Here is a 19,056-nt window from a genome sequence, read left to right on the forward strand (position 1 = left end):
TGACAAGATGTTTTTCTTATCTAATTTTTGTTTCAAACTTTCCTGTAGAATCAATATTAGGTAGAAGAGAACTTTCAGTGTTTTGCTTTGTAAAAAATCATATGCTGACTTCCGTCAAAAAGAGTTTTGTAATAAATACAAATAATAAATCATATATCCTGCTTATACCGTATGTCTTCTAAGCAAATTACTAACAAACCAGGCCATGTAGCTTCTTAAAAATGTCAAAATTGAAAAATAATGTCTGTCTGAAAGTGTAATGTTGACACACTGGGTACAGTTTATCAGGGTTTAACATGACATTAAGAAACAGGGAAAGTATGGGATGTATATACACCCTGCTCCAAATTATTATGCAAATTCTATTTAAGTGTCACAAAGATTAAATATTTTGTTTTTCAGTTTAACTCATGGATGACATTATATCTCAGGGCTCTTTTGATCACTGAAAAAAATCTCGGACACCTGTGATAATTAGATTGCCAGGTGAGCCCAATTTAAGGAAAAACTACTAAAGGAGGGTGTTCCACATTATTAAGCAGAACACCATTTTCATGCAATATGGGGAAGAAAAAGGATCTCTCTGCTGCCGAAAAGAGTGAAATAGTTCAATGCCTTGGACGAGGTATGAAAACATTAGATATTTCATGAAAACTTAAGTGTGATCATCGCAGTATTAAGAGATTTGTGGCCGATTCAGAGCACAGACGGGTTTGTGCAGATAAAGGCACATTGAGGAAGATTTCTGCCAGATCCATTCATCGGATCAAGACAGCAGCTGCTAAAATACCATTACATAGCAGCAAACAGATATTTGAAGCTGCTGGTGTCTCTGGAGTCCCACAGACATCAAGGGGTAGAGTCCTCCAGAGTCTTGCAACTGTGCATAAACCTTTTATTCGGCCACCACTAACCTATGCTCACAAGCATAAGTGGCTGCATTGGGCAGAAAAATACATGAAGACTAATTTCCAAACAGTCCTGTTCACTGATGAGTGCCGTGCAACCCTGGATGGTTCAGATGGATGGAGTAGTAGATGGTTGGTGGACAGCCACCCTGTTCCAACAAGGTTGCGACGTCAGCAAGGCAGTGATTGAGTCATGTTTTGGGCCGGAATCATGGGAAGAGAGCTGGTCGGCCCCTTTAGGGTCCCCGAAGGTGTAAAGATGACCTCTGCAAAGTATGTGGTATTCTGACTGACCACTTTCTTCCCTGGTACAGAAGGAAGAACTATGCTTTCCATAATAAAATAATCTTCATGCATGACAATGCACCATCTCATGCTGCAAAGAATACCTCTGCATCAATGGCTTCTATGGGGGTAAAATCAGAGAAAGTCATGGTGTGGCCTCAATCCTCCCCTGAACTCAATCCTATTGAGAACCTTTGGAGCATCCTCAAGCAAAAGATCTATGAGGGTGGGAGGCAGTTTACATCCAAACAGCAGCTCTGGGAGGCTATTCTGACAAATTCAAGCAGAAACTGTCCAAAAACTCACAAGATCAATGGATGCAAGACTTGTGAAGCTGCTATCAAATAAGGGGTCCTATGTTAAAATGTAACGTGACCTGTTAAAATGTTTAACAAGTTAAAATGTTGTTAAAATGTTGTTATAAGTTTGATTGAAATAGATTTTGATTTCAGTAAATATGCTGCAAACACCACAAATGACAATTTTCAGTTCTTTACAACCTATAAAGTGTATGAAACTTACTGTGCGTAATAATTTGGAACAGTGCTTTGTAAGTTTATGTTTTAAATACTGTTATCATTAGGAGGTTTGTTCAATAAAATTTGAATTGTACTCTTAATAGTTGATAACATGAGAATTATGCCGACTGTTATTTACATCAATTATTTAGGTAAATGAGAAAAATATAATTTGTATAATAATTTGGAATAGGGTGTAAGTTACCGATCATTAACGTGTTTGGGTTAAAGTTTATACCTCCAGGGAGATAAAAACCATCGCAGTTAAACCCGACAATAGTAGAAACACTAGTCAGAGAATACATTGTCTTGGAAAACAGACACTGCCAAACATCAGGAACTACACAAGACAAGCCACAAAGTGTAACAAAGATACACAACATAATCTACCGTGCAATCTCATAATCTTTGGAAAATTCCTCAATCACAGATCATGTAAGACCTTTGTCTCCTCCCCTTCTTTTCCATTGTTGCATGCACCACATTTTTAGACATGGTGGAAGAATAACGAATATATTTAAAATAAAGTGTCAGGTGAAGGCCATGTCAGTTGGAGTCTTTACTTAAGTTTTCGACTATTTATCTGTTACTGTTTATACAGAGGAAAAGTTCTTCCCAGGATTGGAAACATCTGGATTTGGAATTCCATTTTGGATAAAACCTACCAGCTCTATTATATTTGCTATCTCATATCATTTTACCAACACTTGTAAGAATAATAATATTTAAAATCCTGTTTACTGATTTTCTGTAATAGAACATTTTTACTTGGATTCCTTCCATATTCTAGCTGCAGTGGTGTGAGACGTATTTTAATTATTTTTGAACACAAACCCATGAAAACAATCGTAAGAAAAAAACAACCGGAACAGTCCAATACCATGTTACATTTTCTTTATAAAACATATCAATAAATAAGAACATTCCATATCCTTGGTGTTTTACAATAGCCCTCTGCGCACTTCCAGCCAAGCATATTATTGGTGAGATTACTCCGCGGGGTTTCAGCGAATGTACGAATGTATGTAATGAACTATCTCAATGTGACCTTGACTCTGGTGAAATGGTCATTTTCAAATTGTTCATGAAAATGCCAAAACATAAAAATAAAATACTATTACAGTGTACATCAATATTTTCCATTCAAACATACAAGTTGTAGTTTAAAAACCATTGTAGAACTTAGAACAAACTGTTAGAGCATAAAATTTAAAATTTATCAAAATGTACCAAAATAAGCAATTATTTTCAAAGTTGTTTAGAGGAACACTAACACTTCAGTCTTCCTGTCCCTAGATCTGGTTACCTCTCCCTGCCATTTGTTATAAAAACAGTACTTTACGTTCCTTTATCAGACAGCAAGGCACCCTTATATGCTTATCTATTGAACTCCCACAACATCAAAAGCATGGCCGATGCTGGAGTCAGTGCAATTCATTAATCCTAATAGAGGAGCATTGTGGACATGATGCACCATGTAAATCATATGAAAGCATTGATTTAATGGTTTTCTAAAGGGGTGCAGTCACTTGAACGGGTTTTATCGGCTACTGCAACACAATGTATCATTTGTCAATTAACCGAAATCCTCTGTTTAGTGAGGAGGACCCAAATTGGTTATTTCTTAAGATTAATCATTTTAAATTTAAAAAAAAAAATCACTTTTCTGTGCAGGGAAGTAATGGAGAAGGTGGCTGAGATTGTCACCAGAAGAGTACTGTACAAACTGGGGGGATAACTGAGATCTTGGATGAGCTGGTTGGGGGTAAAGTATTTGGTTAAGCTATTAAGACCTAAAACTTGAAGTTGGCTTTAAAGGCTTGAAATGTCATTTTAGTAATATTAGAGCAATAGAATTTTAATAAGATAAATAAATGTGACTCCAGCATGTGATTAGCAGTTCTTCCATTGAGCTCTATGGAGAAATTGCTATTGAATTACTGATACGAGCTTGTCGTTTATAGTAAAATCTAACCCCAGGTACTAACGAATATCCATTACTTTTAGAAAATATTGACAGACAGTCAGTTAAAAGCCTTAAACTATTTCACACCCTCTTAGTGTTCTCTAGTGTAGAAAATCTCATTTACTCTCATTATATAAAGACAATTATTTCAAGCACATTAAATATAAATTCCAAACGCGGTAGAATTGTGCAGTTAGTGAGGCAGAAACACATCTTCATCATGGCATCTGCTAAATAAAGAGATTTGGCACATCTTAAGAGAATTCTTTGTAGTTATTGCTGTAAACAACCCTCCCAAAACATTCTACGTTTGTTGTTCTGATCTGCGGGAACAGTGGAAAGGAATAAAGATGGTAAAAAGCTTGAAGGAGCGCATTAGGAGAAAAACAAACAGGACCGTGGTTCTTCAAGACTAGAAATGCTCTCATTGTTTTCAGAAATTAGCAAAGCAGGTGTGAGCATTATGATGGAGCCATGTCCATTTACTAAATTCACAGTAACTACACTTCCATATAGATTTACATGAGTCAGAAGAAACAAAGTCTCAACTGGCTCCAAAAATGACAATCAACTCTTTTGTTAAAGTAGAAGTTATCATCATTTAAATGTACACATCATGATAAACACTCTTGCGTTCTATAGAAATGTCATCTGAACAGCATACAAGCCAAACTGCTGCAATATATATAATTTAAAAGTTACTTAAAATTAGTCATATGACAACATCTAAGTAAGTGGGGGATGGAATGTATCAGTGCTTGTAATATGGCTGCTAGAACTTCCCTGGAACCAGAGTCTCTTCTTTTCTGGCGGAATGGTAGGTATAGAAGGTTGTGTCAGGAAGCAGTGCCCATAGTAGTCTTCTCAGGCTCGGTGAAATGTAGGGGAGAGGAGAAGACACAGGATATAGTGTAGTATGTTGAGTTGCTTGATAGTGATAAAAATATTGCACTTACAATTTTCTGGAGCTTATATTCAGCTCCAGATATAGGCGCCTGGACGGTACAATCCCCATCTAATGATATGATGATGGTCCTGGTGTACTCTCAGTGGCTCCTTTGGGGTCAGGGTCAGTGGTGTATCCTGGTTTTGTGCTGCCCTAGGCATGACAAAACTCAGGCACCCCCGCCATCCTGCCCCCCTGCGCCACCCCACCCTTCCCCGCCTTCTAAATACACACACACATTCACTGACAGACACTCATACACTAGCTAACAGACATACTCACTCACTAACAGACACATACGGTCACTAGCAGACACACACATAGTAACACACTCCCTAACAGACACACTCCCTGACATACACACACACACTCACTAACAGACACACACACACACACACACACACACACACACTAACAGACACCCACTAAAAGACACACACACACACACACACTAACTCACTATCAGACACACACACACACACACACACACACTAACAGACACACACTCATTCACTAACAGGCACACACACACTCACACTAACAGACACACACACACTAACAGACACACACTCACTCACTAACAGACACACACACTAACAGACACACACACTCATTCACTAACAGACACACACAAATACTCACATCAACACTCACTTTTTTTTTATTCAATCCCTCCAGCCTCCTTACCTTTGGGAATGCTGGGGGGGCGGGGTTCTCCCTTTCACTGGGGTCCAGTGGGGCTGCTGGGCGGGTGGGCGGGCGGTGCTGGTGCGCTTTCTCTGCTTAGCTCCCACGCGCGCCGCAGAGTGATGCCAGGGAGCCTGAATATGACATCATATTCTGGCTCCAGGTGACCGGCATCACTCTGCGGCATGCGAGGGAGCTGAGCAGAGAGCTCAGGGGAAAGTGCTCCCTCGCCAGCGCCGCCTGCCCCAACGACCAGATTTCTAGTTACCCGCAAGGCTAACAAGACATTTGCCCTGGGCATTTGGGGGTGGATTTTTTTGCCGCCCCCTGGAAAATGCCGCCCAAGGCAAATGCCTTGCTTGCTCGCGGCTAATACGTCCCTAGTCAGGATGTTCTGGTGTCAATGCCACAAACCGGTATCCTCAGTGTATAGGAGGAGAAATAAAAACACAATATAGTGCTCTCTGTATAGTCTGGAATAAAACTAGGATAAAAAGTAGACGTATACTCACAAGCGGGGAGCAAAGGGAACATTGCTCAGTATAGGAAGCGTAGGTGGAAAAATCCCCACCAAGGATATCACTTGCGAGTCCTCAGGTTCTTAATGGCGAAATTGTGATGTTAAAAAGAATAGGCTGAAAGGCTCCAAAATAGTTAAAATCCACTATCTTTATTGGAGATAAATAAAATAAAACAATATAACAAAAAAAACTGTATAAAACACTAATGTGTTTCACCAGTTAGTTAGCAAGGCTTTTTCAAAGTGTTACAGCATACAAGGCCTATCCTGTTTAAATGGCATTGCAATAACTTACATCATTCTAATTAGTGACATCATAGATCACGTGACCAGACATTCAGGTAAAAAATTGAAAGTAAGGAAATAAAAATAACAGATTAAATAAAAGTGGCGGCCATCTTGGTGCCCCCTCTTAAAGCCATTACATTCTTTTTAACCTCTCTTATCGTATAATAAAAATGTTCTTCTTTAAACTTTTATTATTATATTATCAAGATCCTAAGCACATTTGCAATCTGTTAGAAAGAGCGATACGTAGATTTAAAACCGACTACAACAGGCAGGGAAATAGAGCAGGAAGACACTTGGCCTCCCAATTGAAAAAGTAAACCACTCAGTTGAGGATACAAAATCTAGTAGACGGTAAGGGAACTAAATTGGTAAACCCCAAAAATGATGGTGGATGAGTTTGCAGCGTTCTATGAAAAGCTGTACAACCTCTCAGCCGACCCCTCCCAGCACCAACCAACATGACCCAAAATAGGCACATTCCTAAATGTGGTGGATCTTGCCCAGCTCTCCAGTGACCAAGCCACAACATTAGACACCCTAATTACCACAGACGATGTCTCCAAGGCTTTAAGAGACACCCCGAGGCACAAGGCCCCAGGCCCTGATGGCTTCTCCACCCATTACTATAAGGTCTTTGAAGACCAACTACTCCCACACTTAACGGACCTATTCAACCATATCATGGAAACAGGCCATATAATCCCTGAAATGTTAGAGGCTACTATAGTCACGATCCCAAATCTGCGCAAACTACCGTCCAATATCGTTACTCAATGCAGACACAAAGCTTTTGGCAAAGGTCCTAGCTAACAGAATATGCCCCCTGCTTTTATCTCCCCTGAACAATCAGGATTTTTTCCAGGACGACAGGTGGAAGATAATACCAGACGAGCACTGGAAATATTAGAAACTCATGACCACAGACAATATTCAAGGCCTAGTGCTGGCCTTGGATGCGGAAAAGGCCTCTGACTGGCTCCACTGGGGCTATATGACGGACGTCCTTTGCAGATTTCAATTTCCAAACAATTTTATACACAGTCTTCTCTCTCGCTATACCTAACCGCAGGCTAAAGTTATGAACTCGGGTTTCCTCTCCAAATGCTTTGCCCTCACCAATGGCACAAGGCAAGGGTGTCCTCTATCACCTATTATTTTTATATTGGCACTGGAACCCTTGATCCACAAAAATCAAACTAGATAAACAAATCGTTAGTGTTCCATCGCCAAAAGGCCCCCTAAAATAGCACTTTGTTGACGACATCCTCCTATTCCTGACCAACCTGACAGACTCTCTCCCATCTCTCTTAAACCTGCTCCTCGACTATGATTGAGTATCCTACTACAAAAACAATGTATCAAAAACCCAAGTGTTACCTATGAACATAGCTCACTCCCACCTCACCGCCCTACGAGCACTATACCCATTTGAGTGGGGGAAATATGCCCTTTCCTACCTAAGCACACAGCTGCTGAAATCAAAATATGCCCTTCTAATACACAATCACTGTAAATTACTGAAAAAAAACAGAGACATTGCTGGAGAGCTGGGGAGACAAAAGCTCCTCTTGGCTGGGTCACATGAAGGCCATCAAAATGATAATTCTCCCACATATACTATTCCTCCTTAGAGCCCTCCCAATTGAGCTCCCAAAAACAACCCTAAAGAACTTTCCACGCCTGCTGAATGCACACATTTGGAAAAGAAAACCACCAAGGGTCTCTCTGGCGAGCATCAACTTGGGCATGAGAGGGGGAGGAGTTGGGGTATCCAATGTCACCAAATATTGTCTATCTACCAACTTGGCCCAAACCGCATTACTTCTGTCGACCCCACAAAACCCACTACGGCACCAACTGGAAAATGCAATTAGCGCACCACACTCATTGAAAGACCTTATTTGGGTCTCTGCCAGATTCCAACCCTGAATCTAAACTTCCTAACGTCCACAAGAGTATCCCTCCACATATGGTTACAGTGGGCCCCAAAAATGCTAACCAAGCCTATAGATGAATACACCTCTCTAACTAGCTTGCAATACCGAACGCAGGATTTGGCTCTAGAACGTTGGATAGACAGAGTGACCACACTTTTACACCTGGTGAGAAAGGGTGGATTGTGGCAGTTTACCGAACTTCAACAAATGTATCTCCTCACTGGTAGGGAATTATTTACATACCTACACATTAAACACATCCTGAGAGACATAGCAGTACCGGCAGGGGTCACTCAAAAGCCACATGCATTAGACATAATGTACCTGGGTCAACAGACTCCTGCCAAACCGCTTTCACTGTGTTACCAACGTTTATTAGGAATAGACAGACTAGTTAAAATTAGATATATGCAGTGGGAGGAGGAGCTTAAATGCACGATTGAGCCAAGCAGGTGGCTTGCAGCAATGACGCTGGTGAAAAAGGCCGCACACTGCTTAGACCATTTAGAGGCAGCCTACAAATTGTGGATGAGATGGTATCTCACCCCCCAACGTTTATCCCATATATACCCAGGTGCATAGCAGATGTGCTGGTATTTCTGACAACATGTGGGCACCCTGAGCCATATCTTTTGTCATTGCCCTGCGCTCACCATCTACTGGAGCCAGATTCAAAAGCTAATAGAAACAAAAATAAAAAAAACGCTACTACTGCTATCAGAGACCTATCTGCTCCATATGCTACCCAACATGCTTTCACAATATGAAGCAGCACTGATCACCCACATTACGCTGATAGCAGAAAACTGCATCGTCACCCTATGGAAATCGACCACTGCACCAGAACTAGCGCTAGTTATTAGTAGAGTAAACCAAACACAGAAATACGAGAGGATATCACATACGATAACGGGCACTTTAGCGGAGTATGAACAAACCTGGTCCAGATGGACAGAGCAGACCACTCTAGACACAAAGAAACCCTAGGTACAACCTGACCCTTTGCCTACCTCCAAGATGAGAAGTGAACGGCAATACAGAACCTGTGCACTGCACCATTGAAACTGGTATGGTAAAGTAGCGTCTAGCTCACCCCCCCCCCCCACCCCCCGGTTACCTCACCCCTCCCCGTTACCCATTAAGGTTCTATGTTATATCCCAACAAACAACTCTGTATTAGAGGTGATTACTGCTTACTTGTATGTTTTATGATAGAGAGGAATTACAGGTACAATGATGAGCATACCTTGTCATTGCAACTGGATAATCAGCCCAAGACCTTCTGATACCACAGATCTGAGCTTTTCCAGACATTGCTACGATTCCCCCTTTACTACCGATGTATACTGTGTAACAAACCTCTGATCATTTGCCACATTTTCTGCTACTATAGACATGTGTGCATTACTGTAAACTGTCATGCTGTTTGATTTCTGTATTTTCTCTATTAATACACCTCGCAATAAAATCAAAATATTAAAAAAAAAAAAAAATAAAAAAAAAAAATAAATGTGATGATACAGAGTGGTTTTTAAATCCTTTGTCAATGTTTCTGCAGTGCTCTGCAGTTAAGTGGCCTGATGGTACATTCTGTATATTGGAGGCGGCATGGGCACTCCAATAGACAAATTACATTTTTGCTATTGCAAGTGATTATATCTTTATTATTGTACATTTTTCCAGTCTTATTTGATTTAAATGCGGTTCTCAATTTTTCTGTTGGATTAGTCCTTTAACAGGCTAAGCAGCATTTGCATTTGTAGAAACCTTTTCTCTACATCATAAAATTATTACCTCTCTGATACGTCTCAAACTAGGCTGCTTACTTACCCCCCACAATATAATTTTCTTCTCCATTCACTCTCACATGTGCAGGAACCTTAGGCAGAACTCACAAAACAATCAATATAGCTCACCATTGTCCATTTAATTTGTTTTGTGATGTGTTAAGATCTGGCGAATTCAGAGAGATGACCAATTCGACAAAATTCTGACAAATTGAGATTCGTTTGAAACTCAATGCTACTCTAGTAAACAAGACCACAAAAGACAGTTGAGATAAGATAAAGATAAAAGAACAAAAACAAAGGACAGAATAGCACTTTTTAAATTTGGAAAATCTGGTGCAGCTAAAAATTACCCAAATGTAATGTCACTTTTTACACTAAAACGTGATAAAATAGGAAAAAAGATAAGGTGATTTGCGCACACAGAAAGAAATATTTCGGTTCACCTTACACTCAAAATGTCTTTGGTAACCAATACACAGAAATGCATTTTACCTATATTAAATAAGTTAAAAAACACACATAGTATAATCTGTATATGCGAGAACATATGTATGTAAAAATATTTCTTCAAACTCACAATTTTCAGAGCCCATTAAAATTTGGCTCGGTACTTATGGCGCTTTTCATTTCATCAAAGAGATATGTGGTGGATTTTCCAAAGGTCGCCGTCAGGAACTTGGCACTGCTGCAAACAGAGGACCCCCAGAGTCCAGGGTAAGTATCAATACTGATTTCCAAAGACATTTTGAGTGTGAGGTAAACCAAAATATTTATTTCAGTTTGCGCAGATCCCCTTATCTTTTTTCCAGTTGAGATAAGATGTTAATTGAGAATTCTTTTCTGCCTTCTTCGTGCAATATAAATACATTTCAAATGATCAAATTAAATCGATCCAATGTAGTTTTAATGCAAGAACAAACTCACCTACAAGAACCCAAACACTGGACTTTACAGACGTACCGTCTTGCTAGGAAACGTTCTAACCTGCGCTTGTGTCTTGTGTTTCACATTTATTATAGTTTCTTCTTGAGAGATGAAGATTTTTTTGCACCAGGAATCAGGGAAGAATCAGAATAACTGTGAGATAGAGGGGCCCCGGGCTTCTAGAAAAGACAATCATGGATCATAAGAGATCCCTTCAAGACATTGGTCTGGGAGAGACTTATTTGCAGCTCAGATTCTTGCGAATCACACTAAACAAAAGGATATAGACTTACAAGTTGGGCATAGAAACTAATTTCTGAAATACTCTGAAGTACAGCTGGAGGCTGGCTCTGTATACATAAAACAAAAATATGCTCTTATATTCCAAAGCTTTGACTTTCGTCTCGAAGATTCTGATCTGTTGTGTTAAAAGAAAATAAGTACGTAGGTAAATAAATAAACATCTACCACAATTACAGGTTCTTACTTTACAGCAGTCGACGATGTAATGTATTATGATAATTAACACTGAAAAATAAAGAAAAAATAAAGAAAAAAGATAAAGTTAAATAAATCTGAAATAGATTCCATTTGTTAGGTTTCATTTGTTTTGTTTTCAAAAATAGATATCGTAATACTGATTATTTTTTATATTAAAATAAAATTACAATTTTTAGAAACATTTATGGCAAACTCAGTTTAAAAAAAAATACACAGGAGTTTATACACTTGAAATAAATGAATGTTTTCGACTCTACATAAAATGACTTATCTGGGATGAAAAATTGATCTTTAAACTGTGTTGTCTTTACTTCATGAAAGCATTCGATTTCACGCAGTTCTTAAATAATTTAAAGGCACACTCGGCATGAGCACATCTAGAATGCATTTAATAGATTTTAATCTTGCTAATATGCTGGATTTTTTGCATGCGCAAGTCTAGTTGTTGGAAGAAAGAAAAATACATTTTTATAAAACTTCACCATAAGCCTGATTTTTTATCATTACAAAAATGACTCACTTATCAGGGTAAATAGTCAGCTCACATGCAAAATAGCCAGCCCTGCATCAGAAGAAGAGGACCACCGAGAGAAACATAGATTTCCTTTTAATCAGCTTTCCAAATGATTTATCTAGAGAAGTTGCCATTAAAGTCCATGAAAATGTTTGAGGACAGATAGTTTGGAATGTTTTTTTTAATTCTATTTAATTAAGGGCTTAGTAAGGATATCGCTAAATGTCTGTTACTCTAACCGTCTGCGGCGTATTTTAAGTAAATCCGCTTCACTGAATATTGGAAGCATAGTATAAGCAAACATTTTGCATTAGAAGAAAACAAGTACACAGAATAGACAATATATATTTGCTTGGATCAAGCACCAAGCACTGACAGCTATCCAACACTCGAGCAAGATTGTATCTCTCGCTAGCTCTTTCTCTCTTGTTCTCTCTCTCCCGTTCTCTCTCTCGCACTCTCTCATTCTCTCTATCTCCCTCTCTCGTTTTCTCTGTCACTCTCTCTATGTCTCTAATTCTCTTTCTCTGTTTATCTCTCTCGTTCTCTCTCTCTCCCTCTCATTCCTTTTCTCACTCGTTCTCTCTCTCGTTCGTTCTCTCTCTTGTTCTCTCTCTCATTCTCTCTCTCTCTCGTTCTCTCTCTTTCTCCCCATGGTTTTTTAATATGCTTGTTTTAACATAGGTAGGAAACATTTATCTGCAGTGTAACTTTGGGTAATTTCAGTAGGTCCCTGCTAATGTATTCGGGTTCAGGTGTATGAATCCCATTTCATCATTTATAAAATACTTTAATGTCTGATTTTGATGTCACATTGAATACAGTTCTGTGGACTGACTGCTGTATTTTCATTGAATTTCCCCCATTATGATATTTGATATCTTAGCTTCTCTGTAATATGAATACATCTTTGTAGTCTTTATTTGCACTGTAATCGGAACAATTGATCCCAGATGTGTGGGCGTTTTATGGAATGTATCAAGTCTATAGAACGTTGGTCCTGCATTCAAAGACAAATACTGAAAAGCATATTTTTTCCCCGTGATGTTTTTCTGAGTGGGATGCAAGAGTGAGCTGTGGGTTTACAAAGTCATAAAGTCATGAAAGGTTGGAGATCCAAAACTTATTCAAAACTTTTGTGGTGATATTAGAGAAACTACCATAATTTACTTTACTCGTGTGACAGAGTATTTATAGACCTATTTGTTAAACATTTGGCTGTGATGAACTGGTGACTGATTTGTAGGCAATTTAAGTATCGATAATCCCACGCTTGTTTTTACTTAATAATAGTGTTTTTTAACTTTATCCACTCAGTCCAACAATAGCATTATTCACTTAATTGCGATCATTTGGATAGATGTTTTGTTCTCCCCATTTTATTTTCTGTCCCCCCTTATATAATTTTGAAATATTTGTATAGTAATATATAAAAAAATCTTTTCAATAAAAAATAAAATAAAAAATGACTAGAAAACCCCCCAAACAACAAGCTGTCAATCGTGTTGAGATTGAAGGTTACGGGACACAAAGTGGTGAATTGGCAGGCTTCGTGATGGCGGTTGGAGGTTACTGACAGCCAACGTGATACGTCTTGTAAGCTGCAGATGGCATTGTAACAACCCCAAAATCCAAAGCCAGTTTACATGTGGATTAAGTAAGTGTAAATATGTGAAGCTGTAATATGTAATATGTAATATGTAATATGTAATATGTGAAGCTGTAATATGTAATATGTAATATGTGAAGCTGTAATATGTAATATGTAATATGTAAAGCTGTAATATGTAATATGTGAAGCTGTAATATGTAATATGTAATATGTGAAGCTGTAATATGTAATATGTAATATGTAATATGTGAAGCTGTAATATGTAATATGTAATATGTGAAGCTGTAATATGTAATATGTAACATGTAATATGTGAAGCTGTAATATGTAATATGTAATATGTGAAGCTGTAATATGTGATATGTAATATGTGAAGCTGTAATATGTAATATGTAATATGTGAAGCTGTAATATGTAATATGTAACATGTAACATGTGAAGCTGTAATATGTAATATGTAATATGTAATATGTAATATGTAATATGTGAAGCTGTAATATGTAACATGTAATATGTGAAGCTGTAATATGTAATATGTAACATGTAATATGTAATATGTAATATGTAATATGTAATATGTAACATGTAACATGTGAAGCTGTTATATGTAATATGTAATATGTAATATGTAATATGTGAAGCTGTAATATGTAACATGTAATATGTGAAGCTGTACTATGTAATATGTAATATGTAATATGTAATATGTGAAGCTGTAATATGTAATATGTAATATGTAATATGTAATATGTGAAGCTGTAATATGTAATATGTGAAACTGTAATATGTAATATGTAATATGTAATATGTAAGATGTGAAGCTGTAATATGTAATATGTAATATGTAATATGTGAAGCTGTAATATGTAATATGTAACATGTAATATGTGAAGCTGTAATATGTAATATGTGAAGCTGTAATATGTAATATGTAATATGTAATATGTAATATGTAATATGTGAAGCTGTAATATGTAATATGTAATATGTAATATGTGAAGCTGTAATATGTAATATGTGAAACTGTAATATGTAATATGTGAAGCTGTAAAATGTAACATGTCATATGTGAAGCTGTAATATGTAATATGTGAAACTGTAATATGTAATATGTGAAGCTGTAAAATGTATCATGTAATATGTGAAGCTGTAATATGTAATATGTGAAGCTGTAATATGTAACATGTAATATGTGAAGCTGTAATATGTAACATGTAATATGTGAAGCTGTAATATGTAATATGTAACATGTAATATGTGAAGCTGTAATATGTAATATGTAATATGTAATATGTAATATGTGAAGCTGTAATATGCAATATGTAATATGTGAAGCTGTAATATGTAATATGTGAAGCTGTAATATGTAATATGTAATATGTGAAGCTGTAATATGTAATATGTAACATGTAATATGTGAAGCTGTAATATGTCATATGTAATATGTGAAGCTGTAATATGTGATATGTAATATGTGAAGCTGTAATATGTAATATGTAACATGTAACATGTGAAGCTGTAATATGTAATATGTAACATGTAACATGTGAAGCTGTAATATGTAATATGTAATATGTAATATGTAATATGTGAAGCTGTAATATGTAATATGTAATATGTAATATGTAATATGTGAAGCTGTAATATGTAATATGTGAAACTGTAATATGTAATATGTAAGATGTGAAGCTGTAATATGTAATATGTAATATGTAATATGTGAAGCTGTAATATGTAATATGTAACATGTAATATGTGAAGCTGTAATATGTAATATGTGAAGCTGTAATATGTAATATGTAATATGTGAAGCTGTAATATGTAATATGTAATATGTAATATGTAATATGTAATATGTGAAGCTGTAATATGTAATATGTAATACGTGAAGCTGTAATATGTAATATGTAATATGTAATATGTGAAGCTGTAATATGTAATATGTGAAACTGTAATATGTAATATGTGAAGCTGCAAAATGTAACATGTCATATGTGAAGCTGTAATATGTAATATGTGAAACTGTAATATGTAATATGTGAAGCTGTAAAATGTAACATGTAATATGTGAAGCTGTAATATGTAATATGTGAAGCTGTAATATGTAATATGTGAAGCTGTAATATGTAACATGTAATATGTGAAACTGTAATATGTAACATGTAATATGTGAAGCTGTAATATGTAATATGTAACATGTAATATGTGAAGCTGTAATATGTAATATGTAATATGTAATATGTAATATGTAATATGTGAAGCTGTAATATGTAATATGTAATATGTGAAGCTGTAATATGTAATATGTGAAGCTGTAATATGTAATATGTAATATGTGAAGCTGTAATATGTAATATGTAACATGTAATATGTGAAGCTGTAATATGTAATATGTGAAGCTGTAATATGTGATATGTAATATGTGAAGCTGTAATATGTAATATGTAACATGTAACATGTGAAGCTGTAATATGTAATATGTAATATGTAATATGTAATATGTGAAGCTGTAATATGTAACATGTAATATGTGAAGCTGTAATATGTAATATGTAATATGTAATATGTAATATGTAATATGTGAAGCTGTAATATGTAATATGTAATATGTAATATGTGAAGCTGTAATATGTAATATGTGAAACTGTAATATGTAATATGTAATATGTAAGATGTGAAGCTGTAATATGTAATATGTAATATGTAATATGTAATATGTGAAGCTGTAATATGTAATATGTAACATGTAATATGTGAAGCTGTAATATGTAATATGTGAAGCTGTAATATGTAATATGTAATATGTAATATGTAATATGTGAAGCTGTAATATGTAATATGTAATATGTAATATGTGAAGCTGTAATATGTAATATGTGAAACTGTAATATGTAATATGTGAAGCTGTAAAATGTAACATGTCATATGTGAAGCTGTAATATGTAATATGTGAAACTGTAATATGTAATATGTGAAGCTGTAAAATGTAACATGTAATATGTGAAGCTGTAATATGTAATATGTGAAGCTGTAATATGTAACATGTAATATGTGAAACTGTAATATGTAACATGTAATATGTGAAGCTGTAATATGTAACATGTAATATGTGAAGCTGTAATATGTAATATGTAACATGTAATATGTGAAGCTGTAATATGTAATATGTAATATGTAATATGTAATATGTAATATGTATAGCTGTAATATGTAATATGTAATATGTGAAGCTGTAATATGTAATATGTGAAGCTGTAATATGTAATATGTGAAGCTGTAATATGTAATATGTAATATGTAATATGTAATATGTAATATGTAATATGTGAAGCTGTAATATGTAATATGTAATATGTGAAGCTGTAATATGTAATATGTAATATGTAATATGTGAAGCTGTAATATGTAATATGTGAAACTGTAATATGTAATATGTGAAGCTGTAAAATGTAACATGTCATATGTGAAGCTGTAATATGTAATATGTGAAACTGTAATATGTAATATGTGAAGCTGTAAAATGTAACATGTAATATGTGAAGCTGTAATATGTAATATGTGAAGCTGTAATATGTAACATGTAATATGTGAAACTGTAATATGTAACATGTAATATGTGAAGCTGATATATGTAATATGTGAAGCTGTAATATGTAACATGCAATATGTGAAACTGTAATATGTAACATGTAATATGTGAAGCTGTAATATGTAACATGTAATATGTGAAGCTGTAATATGTAATATGTGAAGCTGTAATATGTAATATGTAATATGTAACATGTAATATGTGAAGCTGTAATATGTAATATGTAAGATGTGAAGCTGTAATATGTAATATGTGAAGCTGTAATATGTAATATGTAATATGTGAAACTGTAATATGTGATATGTAATATGTGAAGCTGTAATATGTAATATGTGAAGCTGTAATATGTAATATGTAATATGTAAGATGTGAAGCTGTAATATGTAATATGTGAAGCTGTAATATGTAATACGTAACATGTAATATGTGAAGCTGTAATATGTAATATGTGAAACTGTAATATGTAATATGTGAAGCTGTAAAATGTAACATGTAATATGTGAAGCTGTAATATGTAATATGTGAAACTGTAATATGTAATATGTGAAGCTGTAATATGTAATATGTGAAGCTGTAAAATGTAACATGTAATATGTGAAGCTGTAATTTGTAATATGTGAAGCTGTAATATGTAATATGTGAAGCTGTAATATGTAACATGTAATATGTGAAACTGTAATATGTAATATGTGAAGCTGTAATATGTAATATGTAATATGTAACATGTAATATGTGAAGCTGTAATATGTAATATGTAATATGTAAGATGTGAAGCTGTAATATGTAATATGTGAAGCTGTAATATGTAATATGTAATATGTAATATGTGAAACTGTAATATGTGATATGTAGTATGTGAAGCTGTAATATGTAATATGTAATATGTAAGATGTGAAGCTTTAATATGTAATGTGTGAAGCTGTAATATGTAATATGTAATATGTAAGATGTAAGATGTGAAGCTGTAATATGTAATATGTGAAGCTGTAATATGTAATATGTAATATGTGAAACTGTAATATATGATATGTAATATGTGAAGCTGTAAAGCTGTGATATGTAATATGTAATATGTAATATGTGATATGTAATATGTGATATGTAATATGTAACATGTAATATGTGAAACTGTAATATGTAACATGTAATATGTTAAGCTGTAATATGTAATATGTAACATGTAATATGTGAAGCTGTAATATGTAATATGTAATATGTAATATGTAATATGTAATATGTAATATGTGAAGCTGTAATATGTAATATGTAATATGTGAAGCTGTAATATGTAATATGTGAAGCTGTAATATGTAATATGTAATATGTGAAGCTGTATTATGTAATATGTAACATGTAATATGTGAAGCTGTAATATGTAATATGTAATATGTGAAGCTGTAATATGTGATATGTAATATGTGAAGCTGTAATATGTAATATGTAATATGTAATATGTAATATGTAATATGTGAAGCTGTAATATGTAATATGTGAAACTGTAATATGTAATATGTAATATGTAATATGTAAGATGTGAAGCTGTAATATGTAATATGTAATATGTAATATGTGAAGCTGTAATATGTAATATGTAACATGTAATATGTGAAGCTGTAATATGTAATATGTGAAGCTGTAATATGTAATATGTAATATGTGAAGCTGTAATATGTAATATGTAATATGTAATATGTAATATGTAATATGTAATATGTGAAGCTGTAATATGTAATATGTAATATGTAATATGTGAAGCTGTAAAATGTAACATGTCATATGTGAAGCTGTAATATGTAATATGTGAAACTGTAATATGTAATATGTGAAGCTGTAAAATGTAACATGTAATATGTGAAGCTGTAATATGTAATATGTGAAGCTGTAATATGTAACATGTAATATGTGAAACTGTAATATGTAACATGTAATATGTGAAGCTGTAATATGTAACATGTAATATGTGAAGCTGTAATATGTAATATGTAACATGTAATATGTGAAGCTGTAATATGTAATATGTGAAGCTGTAAAATGTAATATGTGAAGCTGTAATATGTAATATGTGAAG

This window comes from Pelobates fuscus, chromosome 6, assembly GCF_036172605.1.
Source record: "Pelobates fuscus isolate aPelFus1 chromosome 6, aPelFus1.pri, whole genome shotgun sequence".
In the NCBI taxonomy this organism is placed as follows: domain Eukaryota; kingdom Metazoa; phylum Chordata; class Amphibia; order Anura; family Pelobatidae; genus Pelobates; species Pelobates fuscus.